This window comes from Rutidosis leptorrhynchoides, chromosome 1 (genome assembly GCF_046630445.1).
Source record: "Rutidosis leptorrhynchoides isolate AG116_Rl617_1_P2 chromosome 1, CSIRO_AGI_Rlap_v1, whole genome shotgun sequence".
Taxonomy (NCBI): domain Eukaryota; kingdom Viridiplantae; phylum Streptophyta; class Magnoliopsida; order Asterales; family Asteraceae; genus Rutidosis; species Rutidosis leptorrhynchoides.
Window position 1 is genome coordinate 560170644 of NC_092333.1, and position 16558 is coordinate 560187201.

The window sequence follows — 16558 nt, forward strand, 5'->3', positions numbered from 1 at the left end:
CAAGGTTCTGGAATGACCACACTTAGACATTACTTCATGGTTTTTAAGTCAAAAGGTAAGCTCTAAGATGGCAACATCATTTATCCTAGAGTGGATATGTATGAGAAATCCTGACACAAACTGTGTTATACTTTGACCTGTTTCTAACGTTGTGCGTAAATGCCGGTCATAAGGGAGCAGATTGGGTATATCATGGAATGTGGTGGATGTCTATACAGTTGAAGCAATTTGTTCCTTCTTCTTTAAGCGAGTTTAAGCGATATCTCTGGGCCCCTCGTTGATTTGTGCTGAATTAAATGCATGGCCATGCTACGACTGAATTAATACAATTGCAATCTATTTGATCACCACAAATCTCCATCGGGAAACATAATCTTGAACGATGATGATTGACACTTAACCATGTCACACATTCATATAGATATCTTGAACAAAAGGATGATTGATATAAATTAAAATATAGGAGTGTAACGTAGCAGACTAGTTGTTACACATGGTGTGTCTTTTAAGACAGGCTAATATTATTAATGTCAGTGCAAGTGGGAGTCTGTTGGAAATATGTTCTCGGGTTGGCTACGGTTCGACCGTGATTTGACCGTGGTACATATATTCCGAAGATATGCCCATGACATTAAATAATAAAAGTCCATTTATCCTATTCAGTCACACACAAAGGCCAATCATAAATTGTTTGATATACCTTCTAATCGGAAATTAATTTATTAATCATTAGTTAATGGTTTAATAAATTAAGTAAGTTTTTTTTATGTGTTTACATATTACATATACTTACAAATCTAAATATGTAGAGATTTGATTAGATTTTGCAAATCATATTTTATATAAGATATAAGATTTGATTTGATTTATAAAATATGATTTGATTTTGTAAATCTTATTTTATATAAAGATTTGATTTTGCAAATCTTTTCAAATCTTCATTTATTATATTTGTACTATATGTATTATTGTATCAATTATGTAATATATAATACCAAGTCTTGGTATTGAAAATATATACAAAAAGATACAAAACACACATACAAAAATGCTATTTTCTTTCTCATTTTCAAGTAACCAAAATACTTGAAATCTATAATTGAGTTCCGTTTTTGGTGGAAATAAGAAAGAAGAAAAGATCCGTTAAGTAGAAGGTATAGATCGAAACAAGGTTGGAACTTTGGGTGTCTACCGTTTAGAGGAACTCTTCTTTAGTTTTCAAATTCGATCTTCAAAAGGCTACAAAGGTTGTATTCTAATCTTCTCTTGTTCGGTTTCGTTAATTTATTTTGTTTGCTAAAGTTTTGTACAATGATCCGTGGAAGAGTATGATTTTGTAAAGTTTTAAAAATGCTTCCGCTCGCTTTGAATTTGTATCATACTCAGTTTCACCTATAATAACCAAACAGGTAACTTCAAGTTGGGTGCTAATATAATTAATTAGATATGGGATCCATGTGAATACTTCCAAATTAACTTTGATGCTGCAATTTGTAACATTCTAATCGCAATTAACAAGAAGGTAATATTATTGGCACCGATTATATTAGTTAAAACACCACCTTTTCTTTTTTTTATTAAGGAAGTGGTATATTCTTTAATATATTATAATGACACAACCAGTTTACATTAACATAAATCAATGATGACCCATTATTTTTATTGAAAAAGACAAGAATAATATATATATATATATATATATATATATATATATATATATATATATATATATATATATATATATATATATATATATATATATATATATATATATATATATAGAAACCATCACAATATAGCCTAGTCATTGGCGTTTTGATATCCTCATAAGAGGTCACAAGTTCAAACTCAGTAGCAACATATAGTAACGGGAGAATCCGCGTAGGCCGCGTACATCTCGCCCTCTTCGGATAACCTGAACACCCGCCTCAACCGCTTACCCGTTTATACGATAATGAAATAACCGACACCAAAAATATGCTGGAAAAAATTATGAATGGATTTTTGAGGGCATATGCTCATGAGCTTGAATTGGTAATAGAATAGATTAATCTACTACATATAAGTTGTGAAGCTGCTTCACTGTACCTAATATAGATATTAATTTAATTTAATGCCATCTTTAAAATAACTCCTATCAAGTGGTAGATATAGCAGAGTTATTATTATATAAAACAAATTGGAATTGCCAACTGTAAAATATGATGCAACTAATCTTGAGAATCTGAAAATGCTCTATTAGATCAAGTGCTCATTAATCCATGTATCATAATTCATATCAGTATTATAATATGGATTCCATGTTCAAACACAGCAACTAGAACTAATTAAAACCATTAAAATTCAGAGCTATATCAAGAAGCTAATAAAAGCAAATTAATATAATAAAAGATTAAGGCAGGTGAGTAGTAACACCAAGAGATATAATAAACAATAATTTTAGAAAACATATGGAATGGCTTTTTTACTAACAAATGAAACAGTACTTGAAAATGAAGGACACTATCTAATAAACTATGGTTTTAAATGAAGGATTCTCTTTCAGTTACTTTATCATAGACACAATTTTATCAGATGATAAGCTGCACATAAGAAGACAAAGGGAAAAGGTTACATAACACATTGTGTTCACAATGTGATAAACGTTCATTTCGTTTTAGCCTCAAACTAAAAGACCCAACGCGTGAAAAAATGTCTCGCTAGACGAAATATCTTAAGCTTATAACCTGAATAACAACATAGCATACCATAACCAATGACCAAATAAAATAACCAAACAGACCCGTTTGAGCGTATTAGCAATCCTAAAATGCAATATTACAATATATGCACCTTGAACTAGTAATTGTAAAGATTCTGTTTCGATGATTAGGGGTGTGATCAGATCAAACGACCAGATAAAAAAAAGTTTTACTTTATAAGGACAAACATATGAAAGCCAAAAGTGAAGGAGGTGCATGTGACGTGCACTCTTGAAATCAAGAATGGCCCAACTTTAATCATTCAACATTTTTATTCTTGCATTGTTGAAACTAAAATACATGCCAAAAAAAAAATTAATATAATTGTGATCCTACGGATAGGATAAGATGCCTAGCACAATCTATGATTACATGTACTTCATCACCAAAAATTTAAATTTGCTATGTTTTGATTTTAGTATCAGCGTACTATATGCGAATCAATTATGAATAAAGGTAATATACCAGCAATACATTTTGCAATCGAATTTAGCAATAAAATTAACTTTTACCAATAACAAAGAATGACAGTAACAAATCAGTTAGCTACTTATACTTAACAACGGGTTCGGAGAGTGTGGAGTACACGCCCGTAAAAATTGGCTGCAAACTGTCGCGTAATTGCGGGGGTCAAGAGGGTTGAGCCCCCTTGCGGGGTCCTAGGGGCAACGGCTCGGGGTAGCGCTCCGAAACCTCAACCGAAAATACACTATACGTTATGTTGGATTTGTGTATTCCAGCCAAGAGTTATACCAAGCCCAACTTGAAAGGTTACATACTTTCAAATATAACTGCCAAACATATTAGTTTTCTTAATTCGGTTTTTGGCCGATTGCATTCATAACACTAGGGATGGCATCGGGTCGGGTTTGGTCGGGTATGGGCAATACCAAACCCAAACCCAATTAAGAAACTCACTCCCAAACCCGGTACCATACCCGGCGGGTAACCATTAACTAATTAACCGTCGGGTAACGGATTTCTCCACGGATAATCGGGTAAAAATGTTAAAAAATTAAATGTTAAGGAATCTTGTTGTGCAGTTTGTTCATAGTAGCATCCATGGATTAATCTCAGTTACATGTCTGTACTCAGATGTAATGTATGCATGTTTTTCTTGTCCATTTTGGTGGGCCTTATGAAGTGGGCTAGTAGGATATAAGCCCAGGTTGGTATTTGTTTTGTAACTTTCAATGTAATATATTTAACAAACTAATCGGGTATATGGGTCGGGCATACGGGTCAGGTATATGAGTTTTTATTTAAAACCAAACGCGAACCCAAACCCGCGGAAAAAAGTAAACCAATACCCATACCCGACCCTAAACCCGTATACCCGAACCAAACCCGGACCCATAATATCAGGTTTCGGGTTTACCCATCGAGTACGAGTATTTTTGCCATCCCTACATAACACACAACAAAAACTTACAAAAATCTCTCAGATAATTGATTAATGATTTCATTGTCAAAAACACTCATTACGTTCTTGTCATATCCCTGTAAAGATTTCGTGAAAAAAAGGGGAATCATTGGGTCGAAATACTTTATAGAGAAAGTGAATACACGATTAAAGAATCAATCCGAACAGCCAATTTATAAAACAAATTGCATTTGCGCTACTAAAACATGTAAAATTAATAGGCTATTTTTAAGCAAGTAACCCTTAAATGAATGGTAAAATTACATTTTGTTCCACTCTTTTAGTAATTTTTGAGTAAAGCCTATCTACAATCTACTACACGCTTCATGATGAATTTGACTAACACAAATGATCAATAATAATGCCATTAGATTTAGGTCCAATGCTTATTAATTGATACGGAGTATTAAATTGAAAAGGTTGAATTATTAATAAAAATTACTTTAAAACAAAAAGGAGGACGAGGATATGATCAAATTTCAGTGTGTGTGTATATGCGTAACTAATAACGTTTGAATTTGGAGACAAACCGATTCCAATGAGTTGAGTAACAACAACGGCTCAGCATTCCAACCGTCTTTTTCGAGTTTTGGGAAGACATTCTTGGCGTCCTAGGGCAAATTCCGGATACTTTTTCATTAAAACAATTGAAAAGAGAAATTGATACTCACACATCGCCACTTTATCTACACTTAATTCATTATTATATTCTTACTCTTATTTATACAATCAATCTATCTATCTATCTATATATTAATATAAACCTCTAAAATAATGATGTCATCATTTCACTAATTACCTTTTAATTTTCATAATCATGATGTCATTATTTTATATTAATTTTAATTAAAAAAGATACAAAATAAAAATAAATAAATGCCGATAATATATGAATGTCAATTTGGAAGGCAAAAATAATTAATAAAAATATCATTTAATATTTAATACGGTATTACTGTTATATAAATATAGATATCTCGGAGCATCTTCACCATATATTATCACAACTCTTTTTCTCAATATTATCCAATAACCTTTTGTTTTCAAAAAGCAGGTACAAACCTTCATGTCATAAATTGTGATGTGGTTCAGCGGTTGGTGGCCTGCCTCCTTTAGTGGAGGTAAGGAGTTCGACCCCCGTTGGCTACATATTAAAAACACAATTTCATCCCTGCCATGAAGTATTCACCCATGGCACCTTTTCCATATCGTTTTTTTTGGGTGGGGGGGGGGGGGGGGGTAAAGGGGAGGGGGTTTTACTTGGCCGTGCCCTTGGATCGGTTTCAAGATTTCCTCCCGGGCAGCGATGGAGGCGGGGTTTATCGCTGCATCGGCATAGTCGAAACGGGAGATGATCCCAACGGGTGGTTAAAGTCCCCCTCGGGTGATCCCAATCGCTGTTAAAAAAAAAAAAAAAAACCTTCATGTCATTGTTAATAGTTATTTCAAAAAATTATTCTTTTTATATGTTGTTTGATGATGAAAATTATCACACCTTGAATGTTTTATTATTGTATGTTTTTGTTAAACAACAATAATCTGAAAACCGCTAACAGACGTCAAATCATATTGCGACTATTTAAAATGAAGGTATATAGTATGATAGAAGAATTAAAAAATAATCATGATTTTTGCGAGGTTGAATCAGGTAATTTCAATCCCTCTTTTAATGTTAAATAAGTATCATTTATGACAAGAAATATAGTAATTGTAATGAAAATTGAAAGATTCTGGTGGGAGAATAAATGTAGTTCATTTATTCTGACCAAGTTAACAACGACAAGTTTTTTAGTAGAAATTCGTAGTCTCACGGATAATTAAACTAAATGACTTTAGTATTTACATTCACTTAATACTATAAATATATTATTAAACGGTTTCGTTTAAACAAATCCGTGATTCCACGAATCATTTCGCTAGTTAGAATTATAATAGTAATTTATGGGTATAATTATAAATTTATGGAACAAACGTGTAGATAAATTAAAAGTTAGTGTGTGAGAATCATTTCTTTTTTATTTTTATTTAATTATAAATATAATATAATATAAAAAATATAAAGTATAATATAAATATAAATATAAATATATAAATTAAATTAAATTAAATTATATATGGGATATCTTCTTACTTTGTACGGAGTAGTAATCAATTTTTTATCGATGTTAAACGGTTATTTGGTGAAAGAAACCAAACTCTAAAGTAAGAATGGAGTTTAGTGACTAAAGTAAGGATTGAGTTTAGTGACGCGATGAGACTTGGGCCCAAACAAAAATAAAAATTTGTAGTTATTTTAGTTAGAAGCTTGTGAATCAACTAAATCGAATTCAGTATGAAAAAAACTATGATGAAAACGGTGAAGCTCACATATTCAACGAGCTCTCACCATTTTAGATAGACATTTTTACATTCCTCGTCCCTGTGGTTTACCTCAAAAATCACTCTTCATCCTTGTTATATTTTTTTTTTCATTCCTCGTCCCTAATGTATTTACTTTATACATTCCTCATCCTCCGTCCAACTCCCGTCCATTTCAACCGTTAAATGAAGTCATGTGCCAAGCATGTGAGGGTATTTTCGTTATTTAACATATTTCTTCTCCATTATCACTTTCTTTCATCTGAACATGAACCCTATTTCATTTATCCTTTTCATTTTCATTTTCAAATACCCATTTCTTTAGGACCATTTTCATTTTCCAATTTGAATACCTCACCAGTCACCACAAACAATTCACTTGACTTTTACATATGATTCCAACTCAGAAATTAAACTGCGAAACCATGATCGTATAATTAGTAGTGAAGAAAGCAACCGATTTTAGCAGTGAAATCAAACGACCAGATCTGTAATTTACGTTTTCTTACCGGTGGATGACGAGATCTGGTGCAAAATTAGTGACGAAAGCAATTAATAGCTTTGATCTGGTGCAAAAAGGCCAAGATCTGGTTTAAAAAAAGCAAGGTCTGGTGCAAAACGCCGAGATCTGGTGCAAAATTAGTGAGAAAAGCGATGAATAGCTTGTGTAAAACTCCGGTGGTGACAGATCTGAAACTCCGGTGGGCATAGAAGTTCATAGCTTTGTGATTCTATATTTTATGATGTCATCGTAAGGTTTTTTAAATGATCCTGCAATTTTTTTGTTTGTGGTGAATCACTTTGGATGCTATCGTAAATTCATAGCTTTGGATTTGATTTTTTTTTTTTTTTTTTTTTTTTTGGTGTAGAGCTGGTGAAGTGTTAAGTGATGAACAAAATAAGGAGTGAAAGGAATTATGGATTATGGTGTTTGATTTTTGACTGATGGAGTGTATAGTGATGATGAATCTGGGTTTGATTGAATGATTTTGTGAGTGTAGAAATTAGGGTTCAGATATGGAACATGACTTCATGGTACCAACCAATGATTATTTTAAATGACTGAAGTACCCTCACATGCTTGGCACATGACTTCATTTAACGGTTGAAATTGACGGAAGTTGGACGGAAGGACGAGGAATGTATAAAGTAAATACATTAGGGACGAGGAATGCAAAAAAAATATTATAAGGACGAGGAGTGATTTTTGAGGTAAATCACAGGGACGAGGAATGTAAAAATGTCTTTTTCATAGTGACTCCGATTTAATTTATTTAAAGGTCAAAACGTTCGTAACTCAAAGTGTTTTTTATATTTATATCTTAAAAGAAAAACTTAACTAAATATAATATTGATCTTGGCTCCCCAATAAATAAGTGCAAGTAACTTTTATAAAATATAGGGTTTCCGGCCCTCTCGACGAACAAGTTCCTGTTCCGACTGCTCTAAAGACCATATATAAATCGATATCCATATAAACTGTAAAAGTGTAAACAATCATCCCATGACTCTATTAGCTAGTGTTCGAGGATGATGAAATACTTTGTGATAATTTTTTACCAAAAGCTTTCTCGTCGCTCTATTCATAAATTTGTGAAGAGTACATTCATTTATTTATTATTCGATTTTAAACCTTAATGACAACATCAACATCCTGCTTTCGTGTACATTGATAAATAGGAGCATTTGATTATATTTTAATTAAATTGTGCAGTGTATATCTTGAACTATTTAACATTCAATGCGTTTATCTTTTACGTCTGATGACACGTGCTCAACGCTTCAAAATTGCGCGATTGATAAATCTGAATGATTACGTGCTGAATAGTTCATAATCTAAATGATTCAAAAGCTCTGAATGAAGCCGATTCTGAATGACAATAACATGTTTGATAATCATGTTGAATGAACACTGTGTATGATGTTAAATTACCTTATTGACAATTTGCTTGAATAAAAAATAATATATTTGTTTAACAAGTACTCTTGATATTTAGAAAATGATATTACAAAAAAATTATGTGTTTAGTGGCTAAAAGAGTATTTAACATTTGAATGGTTTGGTACTAAATGTTTCACCATTGAACACCATATGTCATTTCGAGGTCATAAACAATCGCGCTGAATGTTGAACGTTTCAGCATTAAGCACTGTCAACCCAGGTTCGATTTAATTATCAAATATATATACGGTAAAAGGAATCATCAAATATATATACGGTATATCAATATACTTCGTATATTCAACTAGGGTATTGCCAACCCTGGTCCGATTCTCACTCCAAGCAGAGAGTTTTCAACCTTTGATGATACTGCTAACATCAATTATCAATGCGATTTGGGAATGTCTATGGGGGGTGGGGTGGAGGTGGGGGGATTATCAATGCGATTTGGGAAGGTCTATGGGGTGGTTTCTCAACTTTCGATGGTACTGCCAACATCGTGGTGAATTGGGTTTCTTCCTAACGCGTGTGTGGGTAACAAATGAAATTATTCGATGTCATTATCGTTGTTAAAAAAAATACTCCGTATTTATTAATCGTAGTTATTACACAGAATAATATATCATTTGGTTAGCTACATTAAATAAATATAGTGTATTAATACTTATTAATACTTATATTTAATACTTATATATATTAAATGTGGTGGGAATGTGTGTAGGAAATATTGAAAACCATACCTGTTTGTAAGTAGAATAATTTTAAATAAAGATAAAGATTACATATGATTAGGTTAACAATTTTTCTTCTTCAACAAATATGTTCAATGGTGGTGACACGAAGATGAGGTTTATAATTTTTATCTTAAAATTACGCCCATATATGTGTTGGGATTAGAAATTATGGTTTCATAACATTGAAGATTAGTCATCATCGTTTTTGAAGGAATCGATGTTGGGAGATAAATCAGGAAGAGGCGTAGGAGATTTAGTGGTGGTTTTCTTGGGGTAATACTTTCTGTAAATAATTGATAACAATCGATTGTAAATAATCAACAGATTCAACAATTGTATAGTATTTGCAAATAAACCATAATCGATAACAAACCCTAATCGATGAAAAAACGAACCGATAACAGAAGATGATATGTATGAAATTCACGTTAATCGAATCTATCGTACCTGTATGTAATCGCATATGACGGAAGGCGGCGGTGCTGCCGTTTGAATGGAATATGGCGGTCGCCCCGAGTACGGAGGTTGATCGGAATAATCGTCGGAGATTCCGGCTGTAGTGAAGTCACCAGATTCGATGGCGGCTGTTAGATTCGAACCAAATCTGAGATTTTATACAAAATTCATATATTCAGATTCGAAATCATGTAACGGATAAATTGGTTGGTACTGAGAGGTTGTTTATGGCTGTCGTCGGCACTAATTGCCGGAAAAGAAGATGTGGGTGTGGGAAGTTGGAGATGATACGCTCTGACAGTTGGAGGAGATCAGTTTATTTTTTTATGCGTAATTATAAAGGTTGACGAATAGGATTGAGGCACTTGTCAATTTGTAGTAATTATGAAATAAAAGAATCAGCTAATCATGGATTAACAGGTGGATTATTGTTAATGACGGATTAGGAGGTGGTGACACGTGGCAGTATGCCACATGCTATGTAAGGGGTAGAGATTAGCGGCTTGACACGTGGCACTAAGCCACTTGCTTTATATTATTTTAAAGATTAAAGATTACTAATAAAATAGTTACTGTTTGTTGAACTTATATTAATTATTAAATATTATATAATCCCTATATATATATATATATATATATATATATATATATATATATATATATTATATTATATTTTATATTATTTTATTATATTATAAATCAAGGGATGGATCGCCTACGTGGCGCCTCTCCTTGCGTCCTACATTTTAGGCACACTTGGCAGACTCAGAAAAATCAAATTTTTTTAACCTAAAGTTTCTATAACGTGCACTTTGATTGCCACGTGTCCATGGAAGTTTACGATCAGTTTCAAAAAAAAAATCGAATTAGATAGTGTCATTCAATATTTCACGGATCAGTTTTCATCTTTTCAAAAAACCGCATCCTAATTCGTCGATTCTAATCTTCTTCCACACACAGATCCAAAATTAGGGTAAATCGATCTGTTCCATTGATTTCTTTAATCGATAAATAATCCGTCGGCTACTCGGGTACGTCTTCATCGGGTACGTCTTCATTGATTATCAAAACCTCGCGTACGTCTTCATTGATTATTTTTTGTTTATGATTACTTGATTCCGTTATTCTGTATGAATTATTGATTATGGAATCTTTGATTTTTTTATAGGTAATTAGAACATATAAAGGTATTAAGCTCCTAATAAGATTACTACTCCGTATATTTTAATGATACTCCGTATTATTCATGTAAGGTAATATGAGGCTAGGGGTATATGTTATTATAAAGTTATGAACACATATCATTACGAGTTGTATGTTTCAGTATTTTTTTTTATTTTTTATTTTTTGAATTTTTCATAAGATATATATGGGTTGTATGATTTGCTTTTCATAATGGTTGCTGCATCTGTTAATTGTTTTAAGATTTTTTCATTGGATGAATGTTAAGAGAATAGATGCTGTTTTTATCCTTAAAAAGTGTTTTTTTCCACATATATGTTGGCTTATTGACGTTTTTGCGTTTTGGTGTTTTAGTTGGTTATATTTACTTATTTTGTTTATTCCAAGTAGGTTTAGCGGCCATCTGTGGGCTTAGCAGACACACTGTCCAATTTACCAGCCATTCATGGACATGGTTATCACTCTATTGGTAATTTAGTATATGATTATAGTTTCTTAGTTATATATAAGTTTTTGTCACTATTTCGTTTGATCAGTATGTTGTGTTGTTATATGGCTCCGAAAAAGGCAAAAGAAAGAAGTTGTCTATGAAAGTTTTATATTTTTTTGGTTATTTTCTATTTTTTATTTTTGGTTGCAATTATAGTTGATGTTCATTGAGATTCTCCCTCAGCAACCTATATTACTATATTTTTATAAATATTTTTGATACAAAATGATCAAATTTTGTATTCACACTCTGACTCCAGTTCACAGATAGTATTTATGCTGATGATTTCGAGTTTCTGGGCTCAACAGCATAAAGGACGATTATTCTTTGCTACCCATTTCTAGAGGTATCATTGGTCTTGATGTTATCATATTCAGTTTTAATATTCATAAGTTAATCGTCATTACAAGGATTCCAGTGGTCATGTATATGTAACAATAAAGAATGGAAAAATGGGCGGGTCAGGACAAACCAAAATAGGTTGTTTAAAAAGGTGAAACGAGTCAGTGTAAAATCATGTCACAAAGTAGTGCTACTTCTACCGTTTGGTTGTCAATTGAATGATTATATACTCTAAAATAGAAACAGGTTTTGCACATGGTAGTGCCACTGTTTCAGCAGTTGAATGAAGGGAATGCAAATGAAAAATATTTTTCCAGGTTACTGACTATTTAAATCTCACTTTAATTAAAGGCATTTTTTATTTTGATTTTTTTTACTTGATATAGTAGATAGGTTAAAACGGCTCTTCAACAATGACTAGAGAAAGTAGATAAAATTAGTTGTACTTCATCTACCGGTTAATGTATAACATTCCACGAATTGATTCATACTTGGGTTAGAATTCTGCAGTTTTTTTTCATTATGAGCAAATTTAAATATGTAGTAAAATGGAGATTTGATGAATGTTGTTTTAACTCTCTCTAACATATATAATTCGTGGATTTAAATCCTTACATGGCAGCCATTGGTTTTAATCAGTTTCCAGATAGATTTGTATCATCGATTCATTGCTTTAATATCACTCCGTCGTTTGATCTTTACCAACTAAAGCAGGTACTTTTTCTCTCTCTCTTTTGAATGCATGAATATACATTCAAAAGTTTCGTAACCTACGTTGAAGGTATGTGATTGATCTTTATGAACGAATTATTGTTAATCATTATTAATCTATATCTTTATTGTTTATAAAAATTGATGTTAATATACTAGACAAGCTAACTTGCCCAATCACTCTGACCATATTGTTAATCAGTCATTTTTTACCATATCTATTCAGGCATCACGAATTTAAGAATTTAATAGCCAACGGTTTTGGGTTTATATAATCATTCCAATTCATCATTTGGAGCGTTTCTTTTCTTAATTGACATACGTCGTATAAATCTTTATATTCCTTTGTTAGTGTAAAATACAATATTCTCTTAAGATTTGTATCTTTCTTTCAGGTATTCAAATTTTTGTTAGGGTTGGAGGATAAACCATAGTTGCTTAGAATAAAGTTGTCATGGAAAAATAACAAGAAAAAGTACTTCACATTCTATGATACAAAGTAGACTCCTTTTACATCAGAGACACGTCGTTGTCCGTTCGGAACACGACGAGGTATGTTATTAGCAGTTGAAGTTAAGATTTGGCTACTACTCATATGCTTTATTCACGTTTGATTTGGTTAGTGATATGGTTATGTTATGCCCAACTGCAATACTATGTAGACGAGTCGTACAAGTTAAATATTCATCCAAAACGAAATCCTATATATGGATATAATGAGGTTCGTATCTGTTATTTAAAAACTTTTTAAATTATGTATTCTATTAAATTGGTTCATTACTTTGATAGAGACAAATTCTGTAATCACATTTGATATATTTGCTTTCACAGTTTTTTGTTATGTCATAGGTGTGGTGGCTGGTCAACCCAACCCGTTTTGCACTGTTGCCACACATAGCTTACCCGTTTAGTTATAAGTTTCTGTTGTCTTTTAATAAAATTATTGATTTATGGACCAAGAGTATCCATTCCTTTTTGACGGGTTGTAATCTGAGTCCTTCCTAATTTCCATTCAACAAGTTATGGGAACCGTATCCACGAAGGGACAATTAGCACTTTGTTTCGCCTTATAACCTAATTCTTATAGTTTGGTAGGAATGATCTTACAACTAAAATGGTGCTACATAATATAACTGTCTCAATAACAACGATGGAGCATGTAAACGCCTTTCGTTGTTACCTAAACTTTGATTATAACTGACCTTTCAAAATTGGTGATTACATAACTTCTGGCGGGTGTCATTTGATGATGAAGCTACTGCAGATTGGTCAAGATAGGAGGTAATGGCTTATTTTGCTGTTCAAGTCTATAAATTTCTTTGGATATGTATGTAAGTTTTTTGCATATTACGTTTACTCAATTAACAATTTCAAGTATTACCTTTCATAATTGAAAATATATCTTCTTTTTAAACAGTCTTGCTTTGTATTTTGTTAAATGGCACTTCACTAATCTTTTATATGTTCTTAAGTTGATTAGGTATTTGTCTCCATTCATATTCATTTTTCAGGTATGAAGTTATTCATAAATTTAAGTTAAAAGGTTATTCATAAAGATTTATCTTTTAAATGCAGTGGCAAGACCCATTTACTTGTGGTTTGGTCAATTAGTGTTATGTTTGATCATTGTCGCACAAAGCTTTAACAATTGCCAAGCAGACCTTTCTTCAACTAATTTTTGTTGAACTTAATGAAATTGAATCTGCGCAGGTGCTTAGATTAGTTTCTTTCATGTTTAACATGTTCAGTAAATACTTCACCAAATTATTAGGAATCTTGAATTGAATCAAACTACTCATCTATGTAGAAAGTTTTAACACTACCTCTGTTTCAGAGTTGTCCAACATTGTTAGCAGTCTTTAATATCTAAAATACGGATTATGGATGAGATATATTCAAATGCCTTTTTTTACTTCAAGCAATTAGTGGAAGGTTCAAGTTCAAATTTTTTTTTTTTATCAAGTGTTGACTTTAATTTAAGAATAGTTTTTCAATGCTTATTGGTATATAAAAAAACAAACTATAAATGTTGTATTACTATAAATACTTATATTCTATTGACTTAAACAAATAATAAATACGGAGTATTATTTACAAATAATTGAAGACTATTTTGTTCCTTTATAATTGAAGACTATGGAAGTCTTATCGTCTATGTCATGATATCAATATAATCATGCTCATGTAGATTGTAATAGTTTAGATATTCACTTCAGAATTTTACTAACTCATTATATCATAATATCATAATATCATATCAGGTGTTTCATAATCCTTAAAGGGTGATTTTTATTAAAAATTGTGTTTTCATGTATAAAATTATAGGCTTTCAACGCTTTTCATGGGCAACATTAAATCTCCATTCCAATAAAACCTATATGTTGCTATGGTTCCGTTTTAAGTGATATAATCATATAGGATTGTTACTGTTTAACTTCTAAACTTGTGTATTGTTATACGATGCTATACGATGTTGTTGAATAAGTGGTGGTAAGATGCTATACGATGGTGATATGTTGTTGAATAAGTATGAAGTTTCTTAAAGTTTTATGTCTTATTTTTTTTAGAAATTGAGCTGCTACAACGATTTGTAATTTAAAGTCAATGCCTTGATTAAGATCATAATTTTATTAAAGGTCACCATTCCGTATTTTTATTTCTAATGTAGGGTGATATATAAGAAAAGACAGTGGCCAATCCATGATGACGCGAGCTATTTGGTTTCAAAATTTATAGCTCACAATAATAATTGTTTGATAAATTTAATTAAATTTCCACGGGTTTTTACCCATCTCTTCTATTTTTTTTTTTTTGGGTTGAAGTTACACGTAGCCAAACTACTATATCAATTCAAACTACTATACTAACGAACGTTTGCTTCAACGGTATCAAGCCTCAGTGTGGAAGGCCCCGCGATTAGTTGCCAAGCAACCCGGGTTCAATTCCTGGGGGTGGAAGGTTTTCTCTCTAATTTCCTACGATTAGTTGCCAAGCAACCCAGGTCCCGCGATTAGTTGCTAAGCAACCCGGGTAGGAGTTTCCTTCTAGCGTGTGTGGGTGCAAATGATGAGAGTCGTTGAAATAAATAATCCGCTGATGCAAATTCGCCGTTAAAAAAAAAAAAATCTTTGTACATTTAGACACTTTGACCAATTTAGACACTTTAACCCGTATCAATCTCTTTGTTCATTTAACAGGTAAAGTTCACGTTTAACTGTATGAACTAACAAGTGACCTATTTGAATAACACATTTTTTTAATTATGTTGTACATTGTCACAAAATAGTTTAGAAAATATAATGGCTTGATCAGAACAAAGCAATTTCATTAATGATTGTTTTCGTCATTGCCATGGTGTAATACAGGTAATCGGTACCAATAGTAACACATTCAAATACTATTTTTTTTAGCCGTCGTGCAACGCACGAACTCTAAATCTAGAAATCATGCCTTTACAATTCATATTTTACCTAACAAGACATCACGTTTACATCAATTCGTAACTTTATGTTGTGTAATCAATCTATTCATGAACTATAATTTATCAAAGTTTTACTAATGTGGGTTGTTTACAAAAACATATTTTACGAATTCAATCACAACAGTACTTTTTACACTTTTTCTATAATATCGTTATTTCATATATAAATTTAAAAATCAATAATGTTTGCGGATGATTCCCCGTGCAATGCACGGGCTCATAAATCTAGTATTATATATATATAACAACAACGAAAGTGGGGGTTACCTTCCACCCTAACCAAGCCTTCAATACCTGTTACATACAATTGAGTCAACTTTTTTCAAAATGCTCTCCATACATTCTACTTCTCTTTTCCTTTTTACACCGAAAACGTCTCTTTTTAATACTTCGATAATTTTTTTCCGACAAAATCCAACTCATTACTGCCTTTACTCTTCTTCCTTCATTTTTCATTTTCTTACCTTTATTCCCTCTTTGATTTCAATCTCAACTACCACTATTTATTTATCAGTATCACCACCCAACATCTTTTTTCCTTCCAGTGTTTTTTCTAGCTTCTTCCGGCCAATTCTTCGGCCTTTTTCAGCTTTTATTTTCTGATTTCTGCGTTCTCTTTCGTTAATTTCATCATTGCGTCCACCGATTCTGTTATTATGGGGGATTCAATTTTTGTTGGGAGATTAGAAAGGGTTTCT